We start from the raw sequence: 27,313 nt of genomic DNA on the forward strand, positions 1-27,313 counted from the left end.
CCGTTAACTAAGGGCTTTGTATTCTCAAACACAATGGGCAAAGGGAGACAGAAAACTTGTGTTTCTTGAACATCTGCGATGGCAGGCACCACGCTCGGCATGGTTATATATATCAGCTCATTTACTCTTCTCCATAGTCCCATGAGGCCTCTGTGGTATTATTTCCCCCATTTTAGTCACATGGAGGCACAAAGAGGGAGGCAGGACCTTTCCCTGAATCACTGTACAGCTAGGGTCTCTGAAGGGATTCAGCATAAAGAGGACATTTTTCCAGGAAGGAAGCTCCCTGCCCAATGGGACTGGTGGAGTCTCATCCTCACCCTTACTCGCCAGAGACATCACCGAACCGCACCTCGCTTCCCAGGAAATAAATTCTGGGCACACTCCAGGGTCTCTGAAAAAGACTCCCTCACTTCCAGCTTTGCCAGCTGGCTCCATTCAAGAGTGAAACTGGCCCAATTTTCCCATTGGACAGATGCTTACAGTGTTCTGAATAAACACAGAAGTTGACCCTCCCAGTCTTAAAGCCTGAAACTTACTTTTGTCTCATCTGAGTTCCTTTCTCAGGAAACAGACAGTCAGTCCTCCCAGATAGTATCAAGGAACTGAAACTCATCAGATCACTGCAGCTAGACAATGAGACACCAGACCTCTCATCCATCATGACTGCTTCCTTACCCCTCCCTAACTTCTGTCTTTCTGCATATAGTTACATTTCCTCCCCAGAATATAAACTCCCAATTTTAGTCAGTTGGAGAGACAGATTTGAGACTTATCTCCTCTCTCCCTGACTAACAGCACCCAAATAAAGCCTTCTGCCCCGGCAATGCTTGTGGTCTCAGCGACTGGCTTTCTGTGTGGTGAGCAACAGGACCTAGATCAAACCCTTGACATTTTGGCAACAACAGGAGAGGTATCTGGGCTAGAATTGTGATGCCAGGTGATCTAGAGGTAAAGAGAGACAACCAGACAGAGACTGAAAGAAAAAAAGAAAGAAAGACATATAGGGAGAGGAGAGAAAGGGGGAAGAGAGAGAGAAAGAGCAAGAAAGGAATGAAGAGGAAGAAAGGAAATGGTAAAGGACATAGCAGAGGATGAGGGGACAGGGAGGAGGAATCTGGGGTGTAAACATATAAAACTTTGGTATAAAAGGAAAAAATGAAGTTATTCGTTAAATATACTGAGTTCCTAATTGGTATCCATCTCTGTACTAAACATCACAAAAATAAAGTCCAGACTCTCAAGCATGTAAATGAACAATTTTACAATTGTTCATTTGATTATAAGTCTGTGATATGGTTTGACTGTGTCCCAACCCAAATCTCATCTTGAATTGTAGCTTCCATAATCCCATGTGTAGTGGGAGGCACCCAATGGGAGGAAATTGAATCATGGGGGCTGGTTTTCCCATGCTGTTCTCGTGGTAGTGAATAAGTCTGACAAGATCTGATGGTTTTATAAAGGGCAGTTAGTTCCCCTGTACACGCCCCCGTGCCTGCTGCCATGTAAGATGTGCCTTTGCTCCTCCTTCCCCTTCTGCCATGATTGTGAGGCTTCCCCAGCCATGTGTAAATGTGAGTTCATTAAACCACTTTTTCTTTATAAATTACCCAGTCTCGGGTATTTTTTCATAGCAATATGAAAATGGACTAATACAGGCTGCTGCAAGGAACAGGAAAGGGCCAGAGACAAGGCAGAGATGGAGCGTGCTAGAAAACAGATCTTGTCATGAAGACTGGAGTCTAAAACTGTCATTAAAGACTCCCTGAAAGCTTGCAGATTTACACTTAGGGATTTATAAGTGCTCAGCAAGAATGTATTAAAATTTTAGTGTGTTCATAAATACTAGTACATTCTGGATCATCTTCCTGACAACCAGAATGGAATCCATGCATTGATTTGATTTGTGATCATTTTGGGGTCTAGTAACAATGTGTGATTTTTTCTCATTAAACTTTGTTTTAATGGGTCTCAAAATTCTGTGACAGATTTTTGGTCAAGTTGCTTCCATTGAAAAGTACTGATTTTAAAAACTAATAATTTAAAACTGCCACATGAAAAAAAAAAAAGTGGTCCACAAAACATTCTCCTTTCCTTCTGAAGGTTTTATGATGCATTGTTATCATTAACCAGTCTTTTACTATTAATAAAACGGCCAATTGAAACAAACAGTTCTGAAACTGTTCTTCCATCAACTAAGACCAGGGTAGCAGGTATTAGGGATAATATTCATTTAGCCTTCTGAGCTTTCTGGGCAAAGTTGGTGACCTTGCCAGCTCCAGCAGCCTTCTTGTCCACTGCTTTGATGACACCCATGGCAACTGTCTGTCTCATATCACGAACAGCAAAGAAACCCAGAGATGAGTAGTCTGAGAAGCTCTCAATACACATGAGCTATCTAGGAACCATATCAACAATGGCAGCATCACCAGATTTCAAGAATTTAGGGCCATCTTCCAGATTTTTACCAGAATGGTGATCAATCTTTTCCTTCAGCTTAGCAAACTTGCATGCAATGTGAGCCATGTGGCAATCCAGTACAGGGGCATAGCCTGCACTGATTTGGCCTGGATGGTTCAGGATAATCACCTGAGCAGGGAAGCCAGCTGCTTCCATTGGTGGGTTTTTTTTTTGCTGTCACCAGCATCATTGCTATGATGAACCTCCTTGATAGACATGTTCTTGACATTGAAGCCCACATTGTGCCCAGGAAGAGCTTCACTCAAAGCTTCATGGTGCATTTCAACACAATTTATTTCAGTTGTAACACTGACAGGAGCAAAAGTGACCACCATACCGGATTTGAGAACACCAGTCTCCATTCGGCCAACAAGAACAGTACCAATACCACCAATTTTGTAGACATCCTGGAGAGGCAGGCGCAAGGGTTTGTCAGTTAGACGAGTTGGTGGTAGGATGCAGTCAAGAGTCTCAAGCAGTGTGGTTCCACTGGCATTGCCATCCTTATGGGTGGCTTTCCATCCCTTGAACCAAGGCATATTAGCACTTGGCTCCAGCATGTTGTCACCATTCCAACCAGAAATTGGCACAAATGCTACTGTGTCAGGGTTGTAGCCTTTTTTTTTTTGAGATGGAGTTTCGCTCTTGTGGCCCAGACTAGAGTGCAATGGTGTGATCTTGGCTCACTGCAACCTCCACCTCCCGGGTTCAAGCAATTCTCCTGCCTCAGCTTCCTGAGTAGCTGGGATTACAGGTGTGTGCCACCATGCCCAGCTAATGTTTGTATTATTAGTAGAGACGGGGTTTCACCATGTTGGCCAGACTGGTCTTGAGCTCCTGACCTCAGGTGATCCATCTGCTTCAGCCTCCCAAAGTGCTGGGATTACAGGCGTGAGCCGCTGTATCCTGACAAATTTTCTTAATGTAAGTGCTGACTTCCTTAACGATTTCCTCATATCTCTTCTGGCCATAGGGTGGCTCAGTGCAATCCATTTTGTGAACACCAACAATTAGTTGTTTCACACCTAGTGTGTAAGCCAGAGGGCATGCTCCTAGGTCTGTCCATTCTTGGAAATACCAGCTTCAAATTCACCACCAACAGCAGTCGGGACACCACAGTCAGCCTGAGATGTCCCTGTAATCATGTTTTTGATGAAGTCTCTGTGTCCAGGGGCATCAGTGACAGTCACATAGCACTGACTGGTCTCAAAATTCCACAGGGAGATATCAATGGTGATACCACATTCACGCTCAGCTTTCAGTTTATCTAAGTCCCGGGCATACTTGAAGGAGCCCTTTCCCATCTCAGCAGCCTCCTTCTCAAATTTTTCAATGGTTCCTTCGTCAAAGCCACCACATTTGTAGATCAGATGCCAGTGGAGGTGGACTTGCCTGAATCTACAGGTCCAATGATGACAATGTTGGTATGAGTATTTTCCTTTCCCATTTTGGCTTTAGGAGTAGTTTTCATGACACCTGTGTTCTGGTGGCAAAACCATTGCAAAAACAAAAAAAAAGAAGAAGAAGAAGAAGAAGTAATATTGTTTTAATTGTCCCAGGACAAGAGGGAAAAGATGGGGGTAGACTTGATACATAAAGGATATGTTCGTGCCAGACAAAGACTGTGAGATATGATGAGGTTTCTCTTCAAATAATCTAATCAATCTTTTATTATTTAATTCATAGTACCTCCCCTGCACCCCCACTTTTCCTTTTTCTCCTTTTTCCTTTTTGCCTTTGTTAAATGCCCAGGCACGCCACAATACCAGGCATTATCAATACCAGCTCACATTCTTTTCCTTATTTAAAAAAAAAAAAAAAACTAACCTTGTAGCTCATTACAACATCCCTTCCCCTTCCTCTCCACTTTCTTTTATGAGCCCACCTTATCTAAAACAATGCAAATGTTTAGCCAACCGAAATTAGTTTAAATTGTATGACCCGACCCTGGCCAATGGGGAAAGGGTACAGGGGCAGGACTTGCATCAAAAATAATGACTCTTGTGCCCCTTTCTTCAGGTGTGCTGTCATGGCAACCGGCCAAAGAGGCAACCCCTCTGCACAGAAGTAAAATTGCTTTGTTAAAAATCCTTCATTCGAGTGTTCAATTTCCTTAAAATTGTAAGCGTTATTCCTAACAAGACGAACTGAATGGCTTGCAATGCCAGTTACGTTCTAGAACCAAACTGAGATTCATTCACCCAGAGCAGTAAATCCAGATACCCACCCAGAGGTGTCTGCAGTGATAGAAAGAACATCATTTATTGCAGGGTCCCCAGCAAGGAGAACCAGGGCAGGTCGTGCTTAAGACCCAGAGTCCCCAGTGGCTACAAGCCAAGTACTGGCAAGGTAAGGGTATTTTTCGTTGGTAGTGATGATGGTTTTCTTTAGACAGGGTCTTACTCTGTCCTCTGTTGCCAAGCCTAGAGTGCGGTGGCATGATCATAGTTCGCTGTAGCCTCAATCTCCTGGGCTCAAGTGATCTTCTAGCCTCAGCCTCCCAAGTAGCTGGAACTAAAGGTGCCTGCCACCACACCCGGCTAATTTTTTTATTTTTAGTAGAGATTAGGTCTGCTATGTTGCCCAGGCTGGTCTTGAACCCCTGGGCTCAAGCAGTCCTCCCACCTTGGCCTCCCCAAAGTTCTGGGATTAAAGGCATGAGCCACAACCCCTGGGGCAAGTAAGGGTTTTTAAAGTCAAGGGTAAACTTCAGGAAAGCAGAAACTACAGGCAAAATTGTAAATCAATGCATGAAGGTTACACATTGGTTTAAGGTTAAAAGGGTGAGATATCTTGAGGTGAAGGCTTACAGGTCATAGGTAGTGTATTATTCCATTCTCACACTGCTGTAAAGATACTACCTGAGACTGGGTAATTTATAAACAAAAGAGGTGTAATTGACTCACAGTTCTGCATGGCTGGGGAGGCCTCAGGAAACTTACAGTCATGGCAGAAGGTAAAGGGGAAGCAGGTACCTTCTTCACAAGGCGGCAGGAGAGACAGAGAGCAAGCAAAGTGGAGTGCTACACTTTAAAACAACCAACTCTCATGAGAACTCACTCCCTGTCATGAGAACAGCATGGGGAAAACCGCCCCCATAATCAAATCACCTCCTAACAGGTCCCTCCCTCAACACATGGGGATTACAATTCAAGATGAGATTTGGACACAGAAGCAAACCATATCAGATAGACTCAAAGATCTTCTGATTTGCAATTGGTTAAGGAAGACAAGCTTTGTTTAAAACTTTGAGGTCAGTGGAAAAATGTTAACTGGCTAGGGGGAGTGACTTTCTCCAAGTCCCTGCAGGAAGAAACTTAGAACAAAGGATGACAGTTAAAGTGCAGTCTTCCCTTCCCCCTTATCTGTGGTCTACGTGTCAGTGGTTCCAGCCATTTGGTGGAGGGTCATCTGTGGGAATCTGAGCATGTGGGAAAGACAATTCGGGAAGCTATGTTAAGATGTTACCTTTAGTTTCCATAAGGAAAATGGACATCTCTGGGAGTTTAACTTCCTTAGCTATTGTTTTAGGCTACTATTACCTTCTTATTTAACAAGTTACTTATTTAGTTCTCAGGGCTAGCTAGGTGCCTGGAATTCCCCTTGAAGGAACTCAGGATTTTCCTTTATTTCCATACTTGGGGTCTGCAGGCACCTAAAAAAGGGAAATTCCTGCTCTATCTCAGTTAAAGATTCTCAGAGAAAAAGATAGTGGGAGAATTGAGTTTCTGTGCCACCTAAAGTAATAAAGGAAGCAAAGCTCAAAATAACCTGGGCTAGAACAGCAATTCATTTTCAGTAAGTGGCAGTTTAGTTTCAGAAAAACCACATTATCTATCATATTAAATAAATAATGCTAATTTGAATTTTATTACTTTTAGTGTTTAGTTTCTAATTTGTTTAGTGTTGTTTATAAACTTGTTTTGTCATTGATACTAAAACATAATTTTCCTCTCATTTTGACTCTGAAATTGGGATGCATCTTAAAATCTACAGCCTCTTGCAATTTCAACTGACAGCACTTTTTCCCTTTTTAATGCTACATAAAATAATAATGCATCTTACAATTGATGGTGTTTCAGATTCAATGAAGCACAGTATGTGCAAAATGAGTTAATACCTAGTTTTGTTTGTAAATAAGTAAGTAACACTAACAATTCAAATGTTGAAGTCAATATGGGGTCTACGGAATGTTTTCCCTTAAAATGCTTTACATACTACTGCAATTGGAGTATCGCTGATGACAATGAGGCAATGAGATGAAGTGTTCATCACCGGAGAGAGACGATCAGATTACCACATGGGGAAGATACTCTAGCACCACATTGGCAAGAAAAAGACAAGTTTTGCAGTAGAGCAAGTGAAGACCTAAACTCAGGAAATATAAGAAAAGATGAGGACACAACTTGAAGATCTATGCAGGAGCCAGACTCAACAGGATTTAGTGATTGATTAGATGTGTGAAAGCAAGGATGTGTGGAGAGGAGAAAGAAGGAGAAGGAGGATCCAGGGATGATCCTGGGTTTCTAGATGGAAGGGAGTAGCATCTCCAAGGTACAGAAAGGTAGTGAAGGTTGAGATATGATTATAACCGTAACGATGGTGATAGTGATACTGGTATTGAAGGCTGTGATGGGTGGTGATAATAGTGTTGGTGACTATGGGTGGTCATGGTGATGATAGTGATGGTGTTAGTGGTTATAGAGGTGATGATAATGATGGTGGTGATGTGTGATGATGGTGGTAATAAAAATGGTGGTGATGTTGGGTGGTGATGGTAATGATGATGGAGTGGTAATGAAAATAGTGGTGATGGTGGTGGTGATGGTAGTGGGTAGTGATGATAGTAATGATAATGGAGGTGATGAGAGTGGTAACAAAAATGGTGGTGATAGTGGCAGTGATGGCAGTGAGTGGTGATGATAGTGATGGTGGTAATAAAAATGGTGGTGGGTGGTGATGGTGGTGATTAGTGGTGGAGATGACGGCAATGGTGATGGTGGAGGTGATAGCGGTAGTGATGATAATGTGGTGGGAATAAAACTGGCTTGCATTTTGACAAACACAGTGGTGATGGTGCTGGTGGTGGTGCTGGTAGTGATAAGGGTGATAATGATTGGTAGTAGTGGGAGTGGTCATGATATTTAAGACAGCAGAATAATCATCATGATGTTTTAACCAGGAGGCCCAGAAGTAAAAGTAGCCATACTAGGGATTGGTCGCTTCACCTGCCCCACCTTGACACCAAGCACCTATTGGAGAAATCCAACCTTCTTCAGGCCTCATCCAAGAAATAACTATCATGGCTTTTTCTTCCTATCACGACTGTAGGTATCACTCTCACTCCCTAATCACTCAATGGAAAATAAATTATAAGTGAATGCTGAAACCAATGAATTCCCCCCATAGCAGAGAATATCCATTATTTACCCATAAAAATATTTCAATGCTTATTAGCATGTGAACTGTGATTAATTAAATTTGCAAAAATTGTTTCTGATAAATGCAAATGAAGTGGTTCCTGCTGGGTGAGACTAAGGCGTTGCTCTCTCTCCTGCTGCTTGAGGAGACAGTTGCAGGGAAGTTACTCAACTCATCTTCTGCTCCAGAGGCTTTGGAAAAGGTAGAACTACAGAGTCCATCTTAAACGTGGGTCTGCTCTGAGCTTTTCCAGATTCATCCCTCTAAATCAGGTCTACCCAATTAAGGGGATAAGTCTGGAGGACGGTCTTCCTATTTAGGAATTGATTCACATGCAGTAGCACTCAAGGGGCCTAAAGGTCATGGAGCTTGAAGGAACTAGAAAGAAGGAAATCAGCTTTTAGTCCACTCGGATCACTGAACCCAGGAAGGGGCTAAGACTACGTCAAGGTTGCAGTACTTTCTTTATGCCATCCTAAATTCTTATAGGGTTTTCATGATGTCAGCAGGAACCACGGTCACATACCCAGTGGAAGCTGGCCCAGAACTTGCAGCCAGAAGAAAAGGCCTTAGTCTAAGGGAGGTGGTGGGGCCAAACTGAGTTGTAGTGACTTCCAGGATCTGAAGGGTTTGTCCATGGTCTCTGTCTCGTAAGCCTCCAAAGACACCCCTGGCTGAATCCCTTGGCATTTGGTGCCACAAAAGGTTCATAGGGGTTTCAGTTGGCCAAGGACATATCCAGGTGCCCAGGGGTCACACTGATACAGACTCAGTGCTCAGAGGGGGCTGTTCTTCCTGCAGCCTCTCCAGGCTCAGTTAGGGGAAGTTTCTTCTGTCACTTACTACAATGATACCTCTAGCCTTACCTCTCCCCTGAACTCCATATACAACTGCCCGCTGTGCACTTCTTCCTGGAGGTCCCTTGGGTACCTTGGGTTCAACAAACCTCAAAATCTCTCCATCCCTTTCTCCCACTTCTCCTCTTGTGTTCCTACTTTGGCATCTCTATCCATACAGTTACCCAAGGATCAGTCAGGAATATTCTTTTAAAACAATTTTTTTGGAGACAAGGTCTTGCTCTATTGGCCAGGTTGGAGTGCTGTTGCACGGTAATAGTTCACTGCAGCCTCAAACTCCTGGATTCAAGTGATCCTCCTACCTCAGCCTCCAGAGTAGCTGGAGCTATAGGCACACAGCACCATGTACAGCTAATTTTTTATTATTTTATAGAGACAAAGTCTCACTATGTTGTCCAGGCTAATTTTGAACTCCTGGCCTCAAGTGATCCTCCTCCCTGAGCCTTCCAAAGAACTGGGATAACAAGCACGAACCACTGTGGCTGGCCAAGCAGGACTATTCTTGACTCACCCCTCCCCTTCTTTCCCCACACCCAATCCCCACATCTAATCGCCAAGTTCTGTTGATTTGACTTCTTTAACATCTCTAAACTCTGACCACCACACCTCCCCCTTACCACTGCTACCTGAATTCAGCCAACATTCTCTCCAGCATGGATAACCACAGTAGCTTTCTAACTGGTCTCTCTACCTCCACCTTTGCCTTCCTCTTGTTTATCCTATTTATTCATTTGCTTATTTATTTATTTATTTTTAAAGACAGGGTCTCACTATGTTGCCCAGGCTGGTCTTGAACTCCTGGACTCAAGTGATCCTCCCACCTCAGCTTCCCAAACTGTTGGGATTACAGGCATGAGCCACTGTACCCAGCTCTTATTTATCCTTCATAGCTACCTCCAGGGTCATATCATGTGAGGTTAATTTTACATGCCAACTTGACTGGGCTAAGAGATGCCCAGAGAGCTGGTAAAGCATGATTTCTGGGTGTGTCTGTGAGGGTGTTTCTGGAAGAGAATAGCATTTGAATCAGTGGATGGAGTGAAGGAGACCCACCCTCCCCAAAGGGGGTGGGCATCACCCAATCCCTTGAGGACCCAGAGAAAACAAAAAGGAAAAGGAAGGATGAATTCTCTCTCTCTCCTTGTACAGGGATAGAGCCAGAGAAGGGTTGAAAAACCCAACCTTCTCTTGCTTTCGACATTAAAGCTCCCAGTTCTCCCAGGCATGTGGACTCTGGGACTCTTCGATCTCAAGTCTTTGGCTTTGGATTTAATTACACCACTAGCTTTCCTGGTTCTCCAGCACACAGACAGCAAACCATGGAGAACTTCCTAACCTCACAATCACAGGAGCCAGTTCCCAAAATAAATCTCCTCTTCTATATCTATGAATGTGCCCTGGGTTCTATTTAACTGAGGCAGCTCCCAAACACAGATTCTGATCACTGTTTATTCTGATCACTCTTGCTTTAAAGCCCCTATGAAGTAAAGAAAAACCCAACTCCTCAGCCTGAGATTTAAGGGAGTCTCAAGGGACTGCCTGCCTCTCATCTCGTTCCATCCCTCACTGTCTACACGCCCTCCTTTGATGCCATCAGCCCAGCTCCATTTACTGAATATGCTGCCCCCTTCCAAACTTCTCGGTGCACCAGCCCTCCCTGAGACGTCCAGCAATGCACCCCTGCTTCATTACCCATCCTTTTCCAGCTGTCCAGGCAGAGCCACTTCCTCTTGGATATTCCCACAGCATTTACTGCCTCCCTCTTTTGCAGCGTCCTTCATGCCCACCGTCCTCATGGTGAATGTGGCTTTCTTGCCCCTCTGGACCGGGAGCAGGGCGATGTTCCTTGTGGAGTGGCGAGAGTGCAGGCTGGGAGTTGCACTGATTGGGTTTTTCCAACCCTTCTCTGGTGCTAACCAGAGGGCTGCTGGTTGGCTATTTTTATAGTTATTTCTTGATCATATACTAAAGGGGTGGATTATTCACGTGTTTTCCTGGGAAAAGGGTGGGCAATTCCCTAACTAAGGGTTCCTCCCCTTTTTAGACCATAGACGGTAACCTCCGGACGTTGATACGGCATTTGTAAACTGTCATGGTACTGGAGGGAGTGTATTTTAGAAGTTACTGTGTTATAATTTATGCATAGTGAGCAGTGAGGATGACCAGAGGTCACTTTCGTCACCATCTTGTTTTGGGTGGGTTTTGGCCAGCTTCTTTACTGCAACCTGTATTATTAGCAGGGTTTTTATGACCTGTATCTTGTGATCCAGTCCCGTGGACCTCCCATCTCATCCTATGACTAAGAATGCCTAGTCTCCTGGGAATGCAGCCCATCACGTTTCAGCCTGAATTTACCCAGCCCCTACTCAATGATGGAGTTCCTCTGGTTTGAATGCCTCTGACCCCTAAGCCCATGGGATTCTTCAGCATGGCCACTGGGACCTCAGGCAACCCCAATGCAGCTCCCATCCTGGCAGGCCCTAAAGATCTGGCTCCCAAAACCAGAGCCCTCCAGAAACTGAGAAACCCATCTGGGATGGCATCCAGACCGCTACAGGGTTCTGTTCTTGGGGGGAATCTTTGACCAGTTAAGATTGCAGGGGCCTGATAATAACCACAGGGAGGTCTGATAGTTAACAGCATTGGCAGGGACAAGGCACAGCCATGGCAAGAGAGCATTCAAACCCACTTTGTGTCTAAACCTCTCACTCCCTGACTTCTCCACACAGAATGAGCCTGAAGAGTCTGACATGTATCATCAGGTTCCTTTCGTCGTTCTGATGTGCAACCAGTTTCTTTTTTCCTTTTCTTTTGTTTTTCGTTTTTTTGTTTTTTGTTTTTGAGATGGAGTCTCGCTCTGTCGCCAGGCTGGAGTGCAGTGGCACGATCTCGGCTTACTGCAACCTCCGCCTCCCAGGTTCAAGTGATTCTCCTGCCTCAGCCTCCTAAGTAGCTGGGACTACAGGCATGTGCCACCACGCCCAGCTAATTTTTGTAGTTTTAGTAGAGACGGGGTTTCACCATGTTGTTCAGGCAGGTCATGAACTCCTGACCTTGTGATCTGCCAGCCTTGGCTTCCCAAAGTGCTGGGCCAGTTTCTTTAAAACACTCCACCTCAGCTATTTCCCCAAGCCATTACTGCCCGTAAGATTGTGGCGTCCTCCTATGGGAACCCAGCCCCATAACCTAAAAAACAGTATGTCAATAACCTGGGACTTTCACAAACTCAATGCTAAAGTTGCCCTTGACCTGGTGAATCCAGACAATTGAACCCCAAAATTAGAGCTTATCCCAGGAGGATTGCTGGCTTCACCCAGGAAAGAATTCGAGGGCGAGCTGGTGGTGTTAGGCAGCGACTTTTATTGAAGCCCCAGTGTATAGCAGCAGTAGAGGCAGTGCTCCCTGCGGAACAGGGCTACCCTATGGGCAGTGTGTCCAGAGCAGCAGCTCAGAAGCTGGTCTGCAGTCATGTTTATACTCACTTTTAATTAAATGCAAATTAAGGGGTGGCTTATGCAGACATTCCCAGAAATAAGGTGATAACTTCCAGGTTGTCAGGTCATTGCCATGGAAAGGGGCATTAATTTCAGGTGTTGCCATGGTAACAGTAAACTGACATGGCACTGGTGGGCATGTCTTATGGAGAGGCGCTTTGGCCTCTTCCCTGTTTCAGCCAGTCTTCAATCTGGTCCAGAGTCCGAGCCCCGCCTCCAGGATCAAATCCCACCTCCCACCTCCCACCTCCCTGGGTTGGTGGCATGGATGATGGCTGTGGTTGCAAAACCTGCTGGAATTTTTTTTTCTGTTATTTTACAAAAAAAGGTACATAAGAGATGTGTGGCTTGGCGCAGTGGCTCACGCCAGCAATCCCAGCACTTTGGGAGGCTGAGGTGGGAGGACCACTTGAGGTCAGGAGTTCGAGACCAGCCTGGCCAACATGGCAAAACCCCATCTCTACTAAAGCACAAAAATTAGCTGGGCATGATGGTGCATGCCTGTAATCCTAGCTACTCGGGAGGCTGAGGCAGAAGAATCACTTGAGCCCAGGAGGTGGAGGTCGCATTGAGTCCAGATTGCGCCACTGCACTCCAGCTTGGGCAACAGAACCAGACCCTGTCTCAAAAAAGCAAAAAAAGAGAGATAGATGTGTATAGTAACCATTTGAAGCAGCATCAGAGGACATATAGTCAAAAGGTTAACTTCTCTCCTCACTCGGCCACCTGTTCCCGTTTCTCGTCCCCACTGTAACAAAGCATACATGAACATACCCTCAAACTCCCCTCCTCAAAAGAGACACACCATGGGGACTTGCACCATCTTGCTTTGCCCCTTAGTATTTATTGGACATTGTGCCATAACAATAGGTATAAATCTGTCTCATAATTGTTAACAGTTATGGATGCATCATAATTTAATGGGTGCCCTCCTGACAGGCCTTTAATAAGTTATTAAACGCCATACCTCATCCTCACAGCAGCCTCTGGAGACACACGTACTATGCTTATTGTACCAACTAAAACGATTAGAATAGGAATCCTCAATCCTGGCTGCAGTGTAGAATCACCCAGGGTGCCGGTGTGCCCTTCAAAGGCTGAGGTTCAATGACCGACTCTCCCCCTGGCCTCTGGCCTCAGCTGCTGCGTGTGCTGCTCAGACCTGTGCAAGGCACCACCAGGCCTTGCAGCAATTCATCCACCCATTTTTATTTTGTATTAAAGTTGTTATTCCTGCCTGCTGCCGCTAACTCCAAGCTATTTCTCAGGACATTAACCTTTATAGTCCTCCTCTGCCACTGTTCCTTGGAGTTGAATTTGATTCCACTCAGGAGACCAGGGGACAGAGCCACTGCAGCCACAATAACTGAGAAGTGAACACTCCAGGATCCGTAAGAGCTGCCTATCCCAGCTGAGACTGGTGGCCTTTGGTTCAGTCCTCTGGATTGCGATTTGGACCCAGACACAAATGCAGAGAAAGACACAGAGAACGGTGGAGAAAATGTAGACAGAGGAGAGAGAGAGAGAGAGAGAGAGAGAGAGAGAGAGACAAAGAGCTGCGTCCTCATGCCAAACTGTACAAAGATGGATTGTAGGAATTTTCCATCAGGTAAACAAATCAGTATGAGTCCTGTACTAAGACACTGCTATCGACGAAAACAGCTGAGATTATTAGTGCTCACTGAATGCCAAAGAAAACATAGACATCACCTCTGGTTCTCTCTGAAACCCTACAAGGAGGTACTATTATGAAGAAACTATGACCCAGTGAATTAAGTGCCTTTGCTTAAGTGTATCAGTCAGTATAGGCTACGTTATGCTGCCATAACAAACAATCCCAAAAGTCTCAATGGAGTGAAATAACAGAGACCATAAGATTAGCTCTCACTCAAGCTAAATGTCCATTAGGGGTTGACAGTGACTCTGCTCTCGGCCACCTTCTCTAGTGGACAGGGTCCTCCACTGCTGAGATAACCCCATAAGGATGGAAGGACCCAGGTGAAAAGCAGACAAGCCAGCGGGAAGCTGTGATCAGGGGACGGAGTGCTCTCATTGACCAGACTGGATCTCAGGCTCATCACGGGGCTACACATCCCCAAGGCAAAGTTCAGGTCTTGGCACAGATCAGGCACTCACTGAATACTTGCTGATCATTTCAGTTTACTCTTACTGCATAGTGAACCACCCAAAGCACAGTGGCTTAAAACAATCATCACTTTATTTAGCTCACGATTCAACAGGTTTGCTGGGCCGGCTCACTGGAGCTGGATGGTCTAAGGTGGTTCACTCACAGGTTAGCAGGCTGGTTCCAGGGGACACACCAGCTGGGCCAGCTCAACTGTGCTCCACAAGGTCTCTTGTCATCCAGCAGGCTATCCTGGGTCTCTTCACATGGATGTCTAAAGGCAGCAAGAGGACCAGCCTCAATGTGTGAGTGCTTGCCCAGCCTCTGCTGGCATTGCATTTGCTAAGATCCCACTGACTAAACGACATCACGTCATCAAGCTGAAATTTCAGATTTGGAGAACCGAACTTCACTTCCCCATGGGAGAAGTGCATTGCATATACAGGCATAGGAAGCATGTGTGCCATTTTCATTGCAGTCTACCAAAGTGATGGAGTAAATGAGTCGATGAATGAATACAAGGGCAGAAAGTGACTCACGAAAAGGTTTTGATACAAGTTGAGCCCCAGAATTCCATCCAATCTCAGAACCTCTTTGATTCCTCCGTCCATGGCAGGAAGTAGAGAATAGAGCAAAGCCTTCCGATGAGACTCCATGGCTGGAAAGAGGACTGCAGGAACTAGGAGGTCACCAATGGTTCCACGTGTTCAGCTAAACCTGGGCCTCTTACAAACTCTCTTCCCCAGGGCCTGGCCCCAGCTAGGTGGGAGAGGAAACATGTCAGTGTGGTCAGCTGGTCCCTCTGCCCCGGATCCCTGCTGCCTGCCTCTTGCCCTAGCATCACCTGGCCCAACTGGGAGCATTACTCCAAATCCCCGCTATGCCTCCATGTGACTCACAACGCTGGGAAGTGTAATTGCCGTAGTGATTACTTACAGCCATTACATTAAGTTTTAAAATGTTCCCTTCAAATTGAACAATGTTTTTTCAAAGTCAACAGCTGGTTCACAGCTTGAATGCAACCGTTAGGATAAATTAAATAAAAAGGGTAATAAAATCACAGTCTAAATTTAATTTCTGAAGAGTGCATAGGGTCCAAAAAAAATAAGCATTTAAAAATGCCTTTAAAATATAGCCAGAAAAGCAGAAGTTAATTCACTCCCTGATTATGTCAGTTAATGGATACACTGGCACAATTAACTACATAACTGCAGTGGTATAGACAAAGCCCCGAGCTCATGCCCTGGTTCTGCTGTACGGGCCTCAGAGCATGGGAAGGACTTACCAGACAGGTGGCTCGTATATGCAGATGTCCCTACAAACAGGCTCAGAAAACAGTTCCCATCTCTAGAAGCAAAATAACACCAGATGATATCCACAGCCTCCATCCCAGCACATCTTCCCATTGCCTGGAGCTACCTGGAGTCATCTCCCAGGCAGGAAGGCAGGGCGGCAAGGGCTTCGTTGCACTGTGTTTGCAAAATTCAGCTACTGAATCCTTTTCACTCAAAGACAAGCACACACTCTAGTGATCATCAGAAAAGACCCATCCAGCGTTTCTCCCAGGCGACCCTACCTTCCAAGCTTAGGAATCTGCCAGGACTTGAATCCCACAGCTGTCATTTATTTGCCACGTCACTTTGGACAAGTGATCGGTTCATTTCTCTGCGCCTCAGTCTCCTCCTTTGTAGAAAGGAAACTCATTTGTTCTTTCGTACATTCAAGATATATTCAATATATATATGTACTGAGCATCTACTCTGAACTAGGCCCTGGCACAGGTAGCCAGGAGACAGCAGTGAAGATCGAGATCCCTGCCGGAAGGGGAGAAGGGGCGTAGATCCAAGTAGCGGAGACCAACAACGAGCAAGACCAGGAAGTACTGGGTATAGAATGGGAGAAGATAATGAGCTCTCGGGGAAAATAAAGTAGGGAAAGAGAATAAGGAAGGAGGGAAGGAGTGTTGTAATTTTAAATAAGGCATTTGGGGAAAGCCTAACTGAGAAGGGGAGGTTGGAATAACGGCCTGATAAAGTAGGGAAGGAAGCCAGCCACGTGGATATCTGGGTGCAGAGTTCAGGCAAAGGAAACGTGCAAAGGCCCTGAGGCAGGAATACATCGAGAGTGGTCCAGGAACAGCAAGGAAGCCGGGGCACCAGCAGCACAGAAACTGGTAGGAGGTGAAGTCTGAGGCCAGACGCAGTGGCTCACACCTGTAATTCCAGCACTTTAGGAGGCTGAGGCAGGTGGATCACTTGAGGTCAGGAGTTCAAGACCCACCTAGCCAATATGGTGAAACCCTGTCTCTACTAAAAATACAAAAATTAGCCGGGTGTGGTGGCACACACCTATAATCCCAGCTTTTCAGGAGGTTGAGGCAGGAGAATCGCTTGAACCCAGGAGGCGGAGGTTACAGTGAGCTGAGATCGCACCACTGCACTCCTGGGAAACAAGAGCAAGACTCCATCTCAAAAAAAAAAGGAGGTCAGGGAGCTAACAGGAGAATAAGAAAATAAGAAGAGCTAATTCGAAGGGCTAATCATGCATCCACTCAACTAGTATTTACTGAGTGCTTAATCCATGTCAGACAGAGAGTTGCTGTGAGGATTAAATCAGATAAAGTGAAATCAGATAAAGGGAAAGCACAGGCAGCTCCCAGCATGCAGTAAGTGCTCAATAAATGTCACCTATTAGAAGAGGACGCCCCTGCACTCTGGGCAGGTAGCAGCATAGACACTGCTCAAGAGAACCTGGGTCCTGGCCTTGCTTTCTTTCCCGGGGTAAGGATGCAGCCTCACTGCTGGGGAACCTGGTTCCAAAACCATTAGTGGTCAAAGTTAGTGCCCAGGTTGCTAGGGAAGTTCCTCGGCTGTCAGGTTCAAGCATGTAAGGTCTAGGCCACAGCAAGAGCTCTGCTGCTCTCTCAGCTTTGGAAGGGCCATAGCTACAAGGAAAGGGATGCAGAGAGCTGACAACCAGGGAGGGAGTCAGGGGAAGGTCATGGCAAATAAACGGACTTTGCTCCTGCTCTGGGGAACCACCCGTGTGCAGCCTTGGCTAAGGAATGGGTCACTTATAGCAGGGTGTGCATGCATGTGTATATGTGTGCAGGCGTGTGTGCACGTGTGTGAGTGTGTGTGCACGCTCGTGCACGTGGGCACGTGGTCTCCTTTCTCCAAATCTGTAGCGCACCTGCAATGCCATAATTATCTACTCTTATTAAACTCTCCTTGTTCCCACTCAGCCTGGGCACACGCAATACCCAGATCTGCTACAAGGGGGCGCGCAGCGTTCCCCTTTCCCCTCCCTCCACCCATTAACGCACTGGGCCGCCGTTTGTGGGGGGTGGCACACAAAGGGTAAAAAGCGCCCCTTCAGAGGCAGGAGGATCGCTTGAGGCCAGGACTTCCAGACCAGCCTGGCAACATAGCAAGTTCCCATCGCTACAAAAGAAATTTAAAAATTAGCCGGGCAAACCTCTCAAACCATCTCTGATGGGCCAAAACTCGGTGATTGGCACAAGAGCCGGTTACAGTCTGTTTACACCTCCGTTTAGGTTACAGTTCACGAGGTACAGAGAACCTTACCTGGAAATGATACTCAAAGGGGTTAATAGTGCTAAACTGGACAGGAAAGGAAGTTAGTATTTTCTTAGTTATGCGTTATCCATATGTTCTAATTTTTCTAAACATGTAAAGATAAAATTGTACTCTTAAAAATAAATAAGACCTCAGAACAACAAATAGGAATTAAATAAAATATAAAATAGAATGCAATCAATATGCTGGGTGCGGTGGCTCACGCCTGTAATCCCAGCACTTTGGGAGGCCGAGGCAGGTGGACCACTTGAGGCCAAGAGTTCGAGACTAGCCCGGGCAACATGGCAAAACCCCAGCTCTACAAAGAAAAAGAATAGAATCAATCACACAGACACACACACACACACACACACACACACACATTGTCAGGGAAGTGCTTCTCAATCTTTACAGCGCACATTAACGCCCTGGTCAAATTTGGCAGTTCTGGCATGGGGCCTGAGAGTCTGCATTTCTGACAAGCTCCTGGCTGTCAAGGCAGCTGCTCCAAGAATCCCACTCCCTATAGAGGTAAGGCTAGGGGCTTATTTTAATTTCTATCCTCATGGCTGCCACAATCCCCTTTGTCTTCCCTCTCAGGTCAGATATCAGTCATGCATTGATGCATCATTTATAAAAAACAATATTTTGCTGTCGTTGTTTGTATTTGTTTTTTTTCTTTTTTTCCTTTTTTTTTTTTTTTTTTTGAGACGGAGTCTAGCTCTATCGCCCAGGCTGGAATGCAGTGGCTTGATCTCGGCTCACGGCAAGCTCCGCCTCCTGGGTTCACGCCATTCTTCTGCCTCAGCCTCCCCAGTAGCTGGGACTACAGGCGCCTGCCACCATGCCCAGCTAATTTTTTTGTATTTTTAGTAGAGACGGGGTTTCACCATGTTAGCCAGGATGGTCTGGATCTCTTGACTTCGTGATCCGCCCGCCTCGGCCTCCCAAAGTGCTGGGATTACAGTCATGAGCCACTGAGCCTGGCCTTTTTTTTTTTTTTTTTTTTTTTTGAGACAGGGTCTCACTGTCGCCCAGGCTGGAGTGCAGTGGTGCAATCTCGGCTCACTGCAACCTCCACCTTCCAGGTTCAAGCGGTTTTCCTGCCTCAGCCTCCCAAGTAGCTGGGATTACAAGCGTCTGCCACCGTGCCTAGCTAGGTTTTTGTGTGTGTATACTTTTAGTAGAGATGGGGTTTCGCCATGTTGGCCAGGCTGGTTTCAAACTCCTGACCTCAAGTGATCTACCCACCTCAGCCTCTGAAAGTGCGGGTATTACAGGCATGAACCACCATGCCTGGCCATAAAAAACAATATTTAAAATAACTCAAGTATCCATGTATGGGAGACTGGCTACCTGAACCCTGGTATATCCATACAATGGATGGTGTGCAATAGATGTTTAACAACGAGTTGTCTGAGCAGGAAGCCCTGAGGTAGAGAGTTTGCCCATTTCTGTTGTGCAAATACTACCACCGTAGCCTATTTCAAGCCACCTAAGTGAAATCAATTGGTTCACAAAATTGCTGAAGGTTTAACAATCAGTTCTTTGGAGCCAGCACACCGTAAGTCAGCTGGTGCCAGCACAGCCCATTCTGCAGCCATAAAAAATATAAATAACAATGAGGACGCTGTCTCTGCACCGATATGGAAAGATCTTCACAATACAGTACACTGTAAAGTAGGGGGGAAAAGCAGATGTAAACCAAAATTACATTCTAAGGCCCCCTCCCAACCATCAGAATGGACCCCTTTTCCCAGAGCATTCTAGAGCTAACCCGAAAACCTAGTTCAAGGCCATGATGGGAAGAGGGAGCGAGACATGCCTCATTATATCCTCCTCCCTTTCGGAATTACGGATAGACAGGCTGTTTCAGTCTGACAAGAAACTGTTGTAATCTATTCTCACTGAAGCCTGCTACCTGGAGGCTTCATCTACATAACAAAACTTTGGTCTGGGCCAGGCTCGGTGGCTCACACCTGTAATCCCAGCACTTTGAGAGGCCAAGGCAGGTGGATCACGAGGTCAAGAGTTCAAGACCAGCCTGGCCAATATGGTGAAACTCTGTCTCTATTAAAAACACGAAAATTAGCCGTGCGTGGTAGTGCGTGCCTGTAGTCCCAGCTACTCGGGAGGCTGAGGAAGAAGAATCGCTTGAACCTGGGAGGTGGAGGTTGTAGTGAGCTGAAATCATGCCACTGCACTCCAGCCTGGTGACAGAGTGAGACTCCGTCTCAAAAAAAAAAAAAAGAAAAGAAAGAAAAACACCCTTATTGTAACCCAGACATTCCTTTCTATTGATAATAACTCTTCAACCAATTGCCAATCAGAAAATCTTTGAATCTGCTTATGATCTGGAAGCCCCCACTTCCAGTTGTCCTGTCTTTCTGGATCCAACCAATGTACATCTTATGTGTACTGATTGATGCCTTACGTCTCCTTAAAATGTACAAAACCAAAGTGTGGCCCAACCACCTTGGGCACAGGTTCTAAGGATCTTCTGGGGGCTGCATCATGGGCCACTGGTCACTCATATATGGCTCAGAATAAATCTCTTTAAATATTTTATAGTTTGACTCTCTTTTCGTCAACACAGCATATAGAAGAGTATGTAGGGTTTGCTACCTGTTGTATAATTAAGGAGGGGGAACATAAATACACACACACACACACAGTTGCTTGTATTTGCATTAAAAAAACAAACAAAAAAAAACACTGGAAGACCAGGTGCAGTGGCTCATGCCTATAATCCTAGGATGTTGGGAGGCTGAGGAGGGTGGATCACCTGAGGTCAAGAGTTCGAGACCAGCCTGGCCAACATGGTGAAACCTCATCTCCACTAAAAATACAAAATTCAGCCAGGCGTGGTGGCAGGTGCCTGTAAGCCCAGCTACTTGGAAAGCTGAGGCAGGGGAATCGCTTGAACCCAGAAGGCAGAGGTTGCAGTGAGCCAACATTGCACCATTGCATTCAGGCCTGAACAACAGAGCAAAAACTCTGTCAAAAATAAAAATAAAAAAATAAAAACACTGGATGAAGATACAACAAAGTACTAAATGTGACCATCTACGAGCAGAAGGAGAACACAATGGACAGAGAGATGAAATAGATTAGTGCTTTTTGGAAATATCTTCTTATGTTGTTTTGATTTTTGAGCGATGTAAATATAGCACAGCATCTATTCCAAAAATCACATTAGGAAAGAAAACATGAAAAATGCAATCCAGTGATCTTGACATTCTTATTGGAGCCACAGGCAGGAACTGCTCTAGAACTCCTGAGGTGCAAGCCATCCCAGTTCTTAACATTTCTGAATCAAGTCATTCCTCCATTAGTTAGTGTATTAGTCTGTTGTCATGCTGTTGATAAAGACATACCCAAGGCTGGGTAATTCATAAAGAGAAAAAGGTTTAATGGACTCACAGTTTCACGTGGCTGGGGAGGCCTCACAATCATGGCGGAAGGCAAAAGGCACGTCTTCCACGTCAGCAGACAAGAGAGAATGAGAGCCAAGCAAAAGGGGTTTCCCCTTATCAAACCATCAGATCTCATGAGACTTATTCACCACTACGAGAATGGCAGCAGGGGATCCACTCCCATAATTCAATTATCTCCCACTGGGTCCCTCCCATGACACTTGGGAATTATGGGAGCTACAGTTCAAGATGAGATTTGGGTGGGGACACAGCCAGACCATATCAGTTAGTGTAGACAATAAGTTCAACAATGGTCAATTTCCAGAGTCCTCTTCTCTCTGTGGATCTTATAGGTATATCGGGATTTAGTTCAAATGAAAAAGGATTCAGTCTTCAGTTTGTGTGGTCACCATCCTCACAGTCTCTGTTGAGGCCAAAGGGCACAGGGCCAAAAATAGACATTATAACTTACTGCCTAACTTCAAACCCTGGCTCTGCCGTTCACCGGCTGAGTGACCTTGGGCAAGTCGCTGAACTTCTCTGCGCTCCCAGTTTCCTCATCTGTAAAATGGGGGTAATAGCATAACAAGAGCTATGAGTTAGTGTATTTAAGACAATGAGACTAGGGCCTGGGACTTAGTGAGTGATTGATTATATTTGCTATGGATATTGTCGCCCTGATGCACGATGCCTCCCTCAAAAATCATCCTTTAGGATGGGTGACATATGCTCCTCAAAGGTCCTCTCCACTGACGCAAGCCTGTTTCAGGCACCATGAACAATATTCCCAAGGCTTCAGGACTGAAAATCCGGCTTGCACAGCCCTCACAGAGCCACTCCCACCTGAGACCTGCCACCTTGAAGGGCCCTTTGCAACAAAGCCCACACACATTCCCACTACCTCTGCCTCTGCTTTCCAGACAAGCCAGCTAATTCTCCTACACCTTGTAGCCTCAAACACCCAGTGTTCTTATCACCCACATCAGAATCTCCTGAAGTGTTCATTAAAAATGCAGAGTCCTGGATCCACCTCAAAATCTTTGGGGCAGGAGCCCAGCCAGTTCCTTGGGTTATTATTATACATAGTGGGATTTAAAAACCACTGAGTTTGGGGCAGGGTCCTAGGGAAATAGAAGGAAAGATTTCTCTCATTTCTTTCTAGTAAACCAAAAGCAGTAAGAAAAAAAAACGGTGGGGGGGGAGACCAATTGATTTTCAATAATTCAGTTTCCTGCAATAACTTTGAATCAGTTTGAATTCGTTAAATTGTTCCTCAACATGTATTAAGCTACTTTTAATAGCAAATGATGATGACGGTCCTCACCACTAACTGCAGCCCCCACCACAAATTTGGGAGGCCAGTGCTAGGGCGTGAACTTTTTAACCTTCAGAAACTTTCTTGGCCACTCAACCTTGTCAAGAATCCTGAAACAGTGCATCTCATTTTATGCAAATTTGCATTGTGTGACTTAGATATGAGGCAATTTAAAAATATTAATAAAGACATGCCGTATGCTCCAATTTTGAAATAATGCATGTCTTGCTTTACATTTATCCCTCTGGGAAATTTAGTCTTGAATAATGCATAGCTTCAGGAATGAATCCCTTGCATAAATCTGATAAAAGCTGATCTATTCAATGGAGAGAGGTGGAGGGGGCACCAGCTAACCATGTCTTCCCCTCCCTCTGTTGCCCTGGAATCTCCTGCGGGAATCTATGGCCTCAGTAAGAATTGGGTATTTTGTTTGTTTCTTTGTTTTAGAGACAGGGTCTTACTCTGTTGCCCAGGCTCTGGAATACAGTGGTGGGATCATAGCTCACTGCATCCCTGAACTCCTGGACTCAAGTGATTCTCCTGCCTCAGCTTCCTGAGTAGATGGGACTACAGGCACACGCCACCATGCCCAGCTAATTTTTTGTAGAGATGGGGTCTCGCTATGTGGCCCAGACTGGTCTTGAACTCCTGACCGCAAGCAATCCTCCTGCCTCAGCCTCCCAAAGTGCTGGGATTACAGGTGTGAGCCATCATGCCTGGCATTCATTTAGGGTTTTGTTTGTTTTGTTTTGTTGAGACAGAGTCTCACTCTGTTGCCCAGGCTGGAGTTCAATGGCACAATCTCAGCTCACTGCAACCTCTGCCTCCCAGGTTCAAGCGATTCTCCAGCTTCAGCCTCCCAAGTAGCTGGGACTACAGGCGCACACCACTGCATCTGGCTAATTTTATTTTTATTTACTTATTTATTTATTTTTGTATTTTAAGTAGAGATGGGTTTTCACCATGTCAGCCATCTGGACTCGAACTCCTGACCTCAAGTGATCCACCTGCCTCGGCTTCCCAAAGCGCTGAGATTACAGGCGTGAGCCACCGTGTCCAGCCAATTTAGTTTTTTAGGTAAGATTTCTTGAACTGGTCACTCCGCTAAGACCTGTACGTCTGTGTTCTCTATCCAAATCTGTTAGGTGCCTACTGTTTACTCACACTGGAATGTGAGTGTGTTATGGTAAGATGAACAGGATCCTCCCCTCATGGGGCTTACATGCTGATCTAGTTGCCCCAACAACCTGAGAATACAGTATGATTACCGTTCCTATTTCAACACAAGGAAACTGAGGCTCAGGCTGAGATTACACAACCAGTAAGTTGTGCAGAAGCCAGATATGATCCCAGAAAGTCTGATTCCAAAGCTTAACAACTGCTCCATATACTGGCTGACCAGAAGGATGTTTGGGAATCCCAGATCCTGGATGAATATCGTCCCCTCTCCTTGAAGCATCCCTCTGGGCAGCTCTGTGAATGTGATCCCATTTCCGGTAATGCACTGGGAGAGGAGAACAACGCTCACATCTCATTGGCCAGGTCTGTGTCACATGACCACCATCCCTGCAAGGGAGCTTAGGAAGGTACTTGCTGAGTACCCATTTGACTCTCCTCCATGACTCTGCAAAAAATATATATATATTATATATATATATATATATATATATATATATATATATATATAGGTTGAATAGTCTTTATCTGACATGCTTAGAACCAGAAGTATTTCAGATTTTTTCAGATTTTGGAATATTTACAAATATATAATGAGGTATCTTGGGGCTGGGACCCAAGCCTAGACGGGAAATTCATGTATGTTTCATGAATTTCCTTGTACACATAGCCTGAAGGTAATTTTATATAGTATTTTTCATAATTTTATGCAGGAAACAAAGCTCAGACTGTGTTTTGACTGTGACCGGTTGCATGAGGTCAGGTATGGAATTTTCCACATGTGCCATCATGTCAGCACTCGAAAAGTTTTAGGTTTTAGAGTATTTTGGATCTTGACTTTGTGGATTAGGGGTGTTCACCTTGTGAAGTGGGCATATCATAAGGGGCTGGGCACAGTGGCTCACACCTCTAATCCCAGCACTTTGGGAGGCCAAGACAGGAGGATCACTTGAGCCCAGGAATTCAAGACCAGTGTGGGCAACATAGAGAGACCTTATCTCTACAAAAAATAAAAAATGAGTCAAGTGCTGTGGCTCATGCCCATAATCATAGTATTTGGGGAAGCTAAAGCTAGAGAATCACTGAAACCCAGGAGATCGAGGCTACAGTGACCATCATCATGCCAGTGCACTCCAGCCTGGGCAACAGAGCAAGACACTGTCTCAAAAAAATTAATTGAAAATAAAATAAAAATTAAATTAAAATTTAAAAATCAAAAATTACAAAAATAATATCAGAAGGAAGAAATGAATATTGGGTAGGTAACTTCAAGTGTCTGCCACAGAAAGAATGCTGGAGGAGGAGTCTTGAGAAATGAGTGGGAAGAAGTTGAACAAGAGTGTGGGAAAAGCCAAAGGGTCAGCACGGTTCAAATTCCAGAAATAAGAGAAGGTGTGTTGACTTTGAAGACTCAGAGAAGAAAATGGAGTGACTAGGCCGGGCGCGGTGGCTCACGCCTGTAATCCCAGCACTTTGGGAGGCCGAGACGAGCGGATCACGAGGTCAGGAGATCGAGACCATCCTGGCTAACACGGTGAAACCCCGTCTCTACTAAAAAATACAAAAAACTAGCCGGGCGAGGTGGCGGGCGCCTATAGTCCCAGCTACTCGGGAAGCTGAGGCAGGAGAATGGCGTGAACCCGGGAGGCGGAGCTTGCAGTGAGCTGAGATCCGGCCACCGCACTCCAGCCTGGGTGACAGAGCGAGACTCCGTCTCAAAAAAAAAAAAAAAGAAAAGAAAAGAAAATGGAGTGACTGAGAGCTGCGGGCAGACGTCAGGATGGAAGCCAAGGCCCCTGGGCACCTGCCAGGAAGAAACATCACCTGACCCTCCCATTCCCAGCATGCAGGGCCCCAGATAGGTAGGAGGAAAAAGCCAGTGCTTCTCACTGCACATGCGTGGACTTCGCATATGCGAAATCAGCCCTATTTTCCAACAATCCGGATGCCCATAGAACTGAAGCTTAATAAACTGACATTTATATAATAAGATGTGTCTGAGCCGGACATGGTGGCTTATGCCTGTAATCTCAGCACTTTGGGAGGCCAAGGCAGGTGGCTCACCTGAGGTCAGGAGTTCAAGACCAGCCTGGCCAACATGGTGAAACCCCATCTCTACTAAAAATACAAAAAATTAGCCAGGCATGGTGGTGGGTGCCTGTAATCCCAGCTACTCAGGAGGCTGAGGCAGGAGATTCTTCTGAACCCAGGAGGCAAAGGTTGTGGTGAAGTGCCATTGCACTCCGGCCTGGGCAACAGATCGAAACACCGTCTCAAAAAAAAAAAAAGCCTGCTGCCTCTTGACCAGCTTCTCTTCCTTATCCCACCTGTTTTTCTTCCCCACTATATAAACCCCTAACTTAAGTTGGAGGGGAGAGATGGACTTGAGGTTTGTCTCCCTCTCTCCAGCTGACATTGCCTGTAATATGTAATATAAATAGTATATGATAAATATAATAGTATAAACATTGAATATAATAAAGCCTTCTTCTACGGCAATACTTGTTGTCTCAGTGATTGGTTTTCTGTGCAGCCGACAACGGGACCTAGACCAAAACCCTAATGTTGGGTAACATATGGCTGAGCCACCACCATGCTGATGTGTCGAGCTCTCCGTGGGTTAAGGCTCTCATTCAAAATGGCACAGCATTTCTTCCTCAGAGTAGCCTGTAGTCTATGAAACATGATGTTTCACTTTGTTTCTACAAAACTGACCCCAAGATTTTCTTGTTCTTCTTGTTTTGAATTCTGCATCTATTTAGAACTCTGTACGCTACTGTGGATAAAGCAAACTGGCAAGTTGCACTGGGATCCTGGTGTTTGAGGAGTGTGGAGCATCCCTGCTGCATGCCTGGGAAACAGCAGATGCTGAGTAAATGATCATCGCACTTGGGGTGGGCTCCCGGGCCTACTTGCCTTGTTATCAGTAGTGACTTGGATTCACTTGCTTTTAAAAGAATCTTTGTCCTCAAGAGTCCTATTTTTCCATCACGAGTATTTAGGGGATTAGCCAAAGGATGCCTGCATGTACTCACAAATACATGTGAGCCCCCTGGGAGCAGCTGCTGCCTCACCAGGTACCCCCCATCACTTCATGCCTCCCAGCATCACTGCTATGTGGTGCCCTGCAGCAGGGAAGAGAAGTAAGGGAGGAAAACCATTTGTTTGTTTGTTTGTTTGTTTATTTCTTTTCTTTTTTAGAGATAGGGTCTTCCCACTGCAATCATAGCCCACTGCAGTATTGAACTCCTGGGCCAAGGGATCCTCCTGCCTCAGCCTCCCCAAGTAGCAAGGACTGCAGGTGTGTGACACCACACCTAATATTTTTTTACGTTTTTAGAGACAGGGTCTCCCTGTGTTGCCCTGGCTGATCTTGAACTCCTGGCCTCGCATGATCCTCCCACCTCAACCTCCTGAATAACTGGGATTTGAGGTATGAGCCACTGTGCCCAGCCAGATTTTTAAAAATGT

The 27,313-nt window shown here is 45.5% G+C and overlaps 1 pseudogene; it reads right to left on the reverse strand.

Annotated features, from left to right (window-relative positions):
- Positions 1-2,215: 2,215 nt before the first annotated feature.
- Positions 2,216-3,907, reverse strand: LOC105463216 (putative elongation factor 1-alpha-like 3; annotated as a pseudogene).
- Positions 3,908-27,313: the final 23,406 nt, after the last annotated feature.

This window comes from Macaca nemestrina, chromosome 18, assembly GCF_043159975.1.
Source record: "Macaca nemestrina isolate mMacNem1 chromosome 18, mMacNem.hap1, whole genome shotgun sequence".
Lineage (NCBI taxonomy): Eukaryota > Metazoa > Chordata > Mammalia > Primates > Cercopithecidae > Macaca > Macaca nemestrina.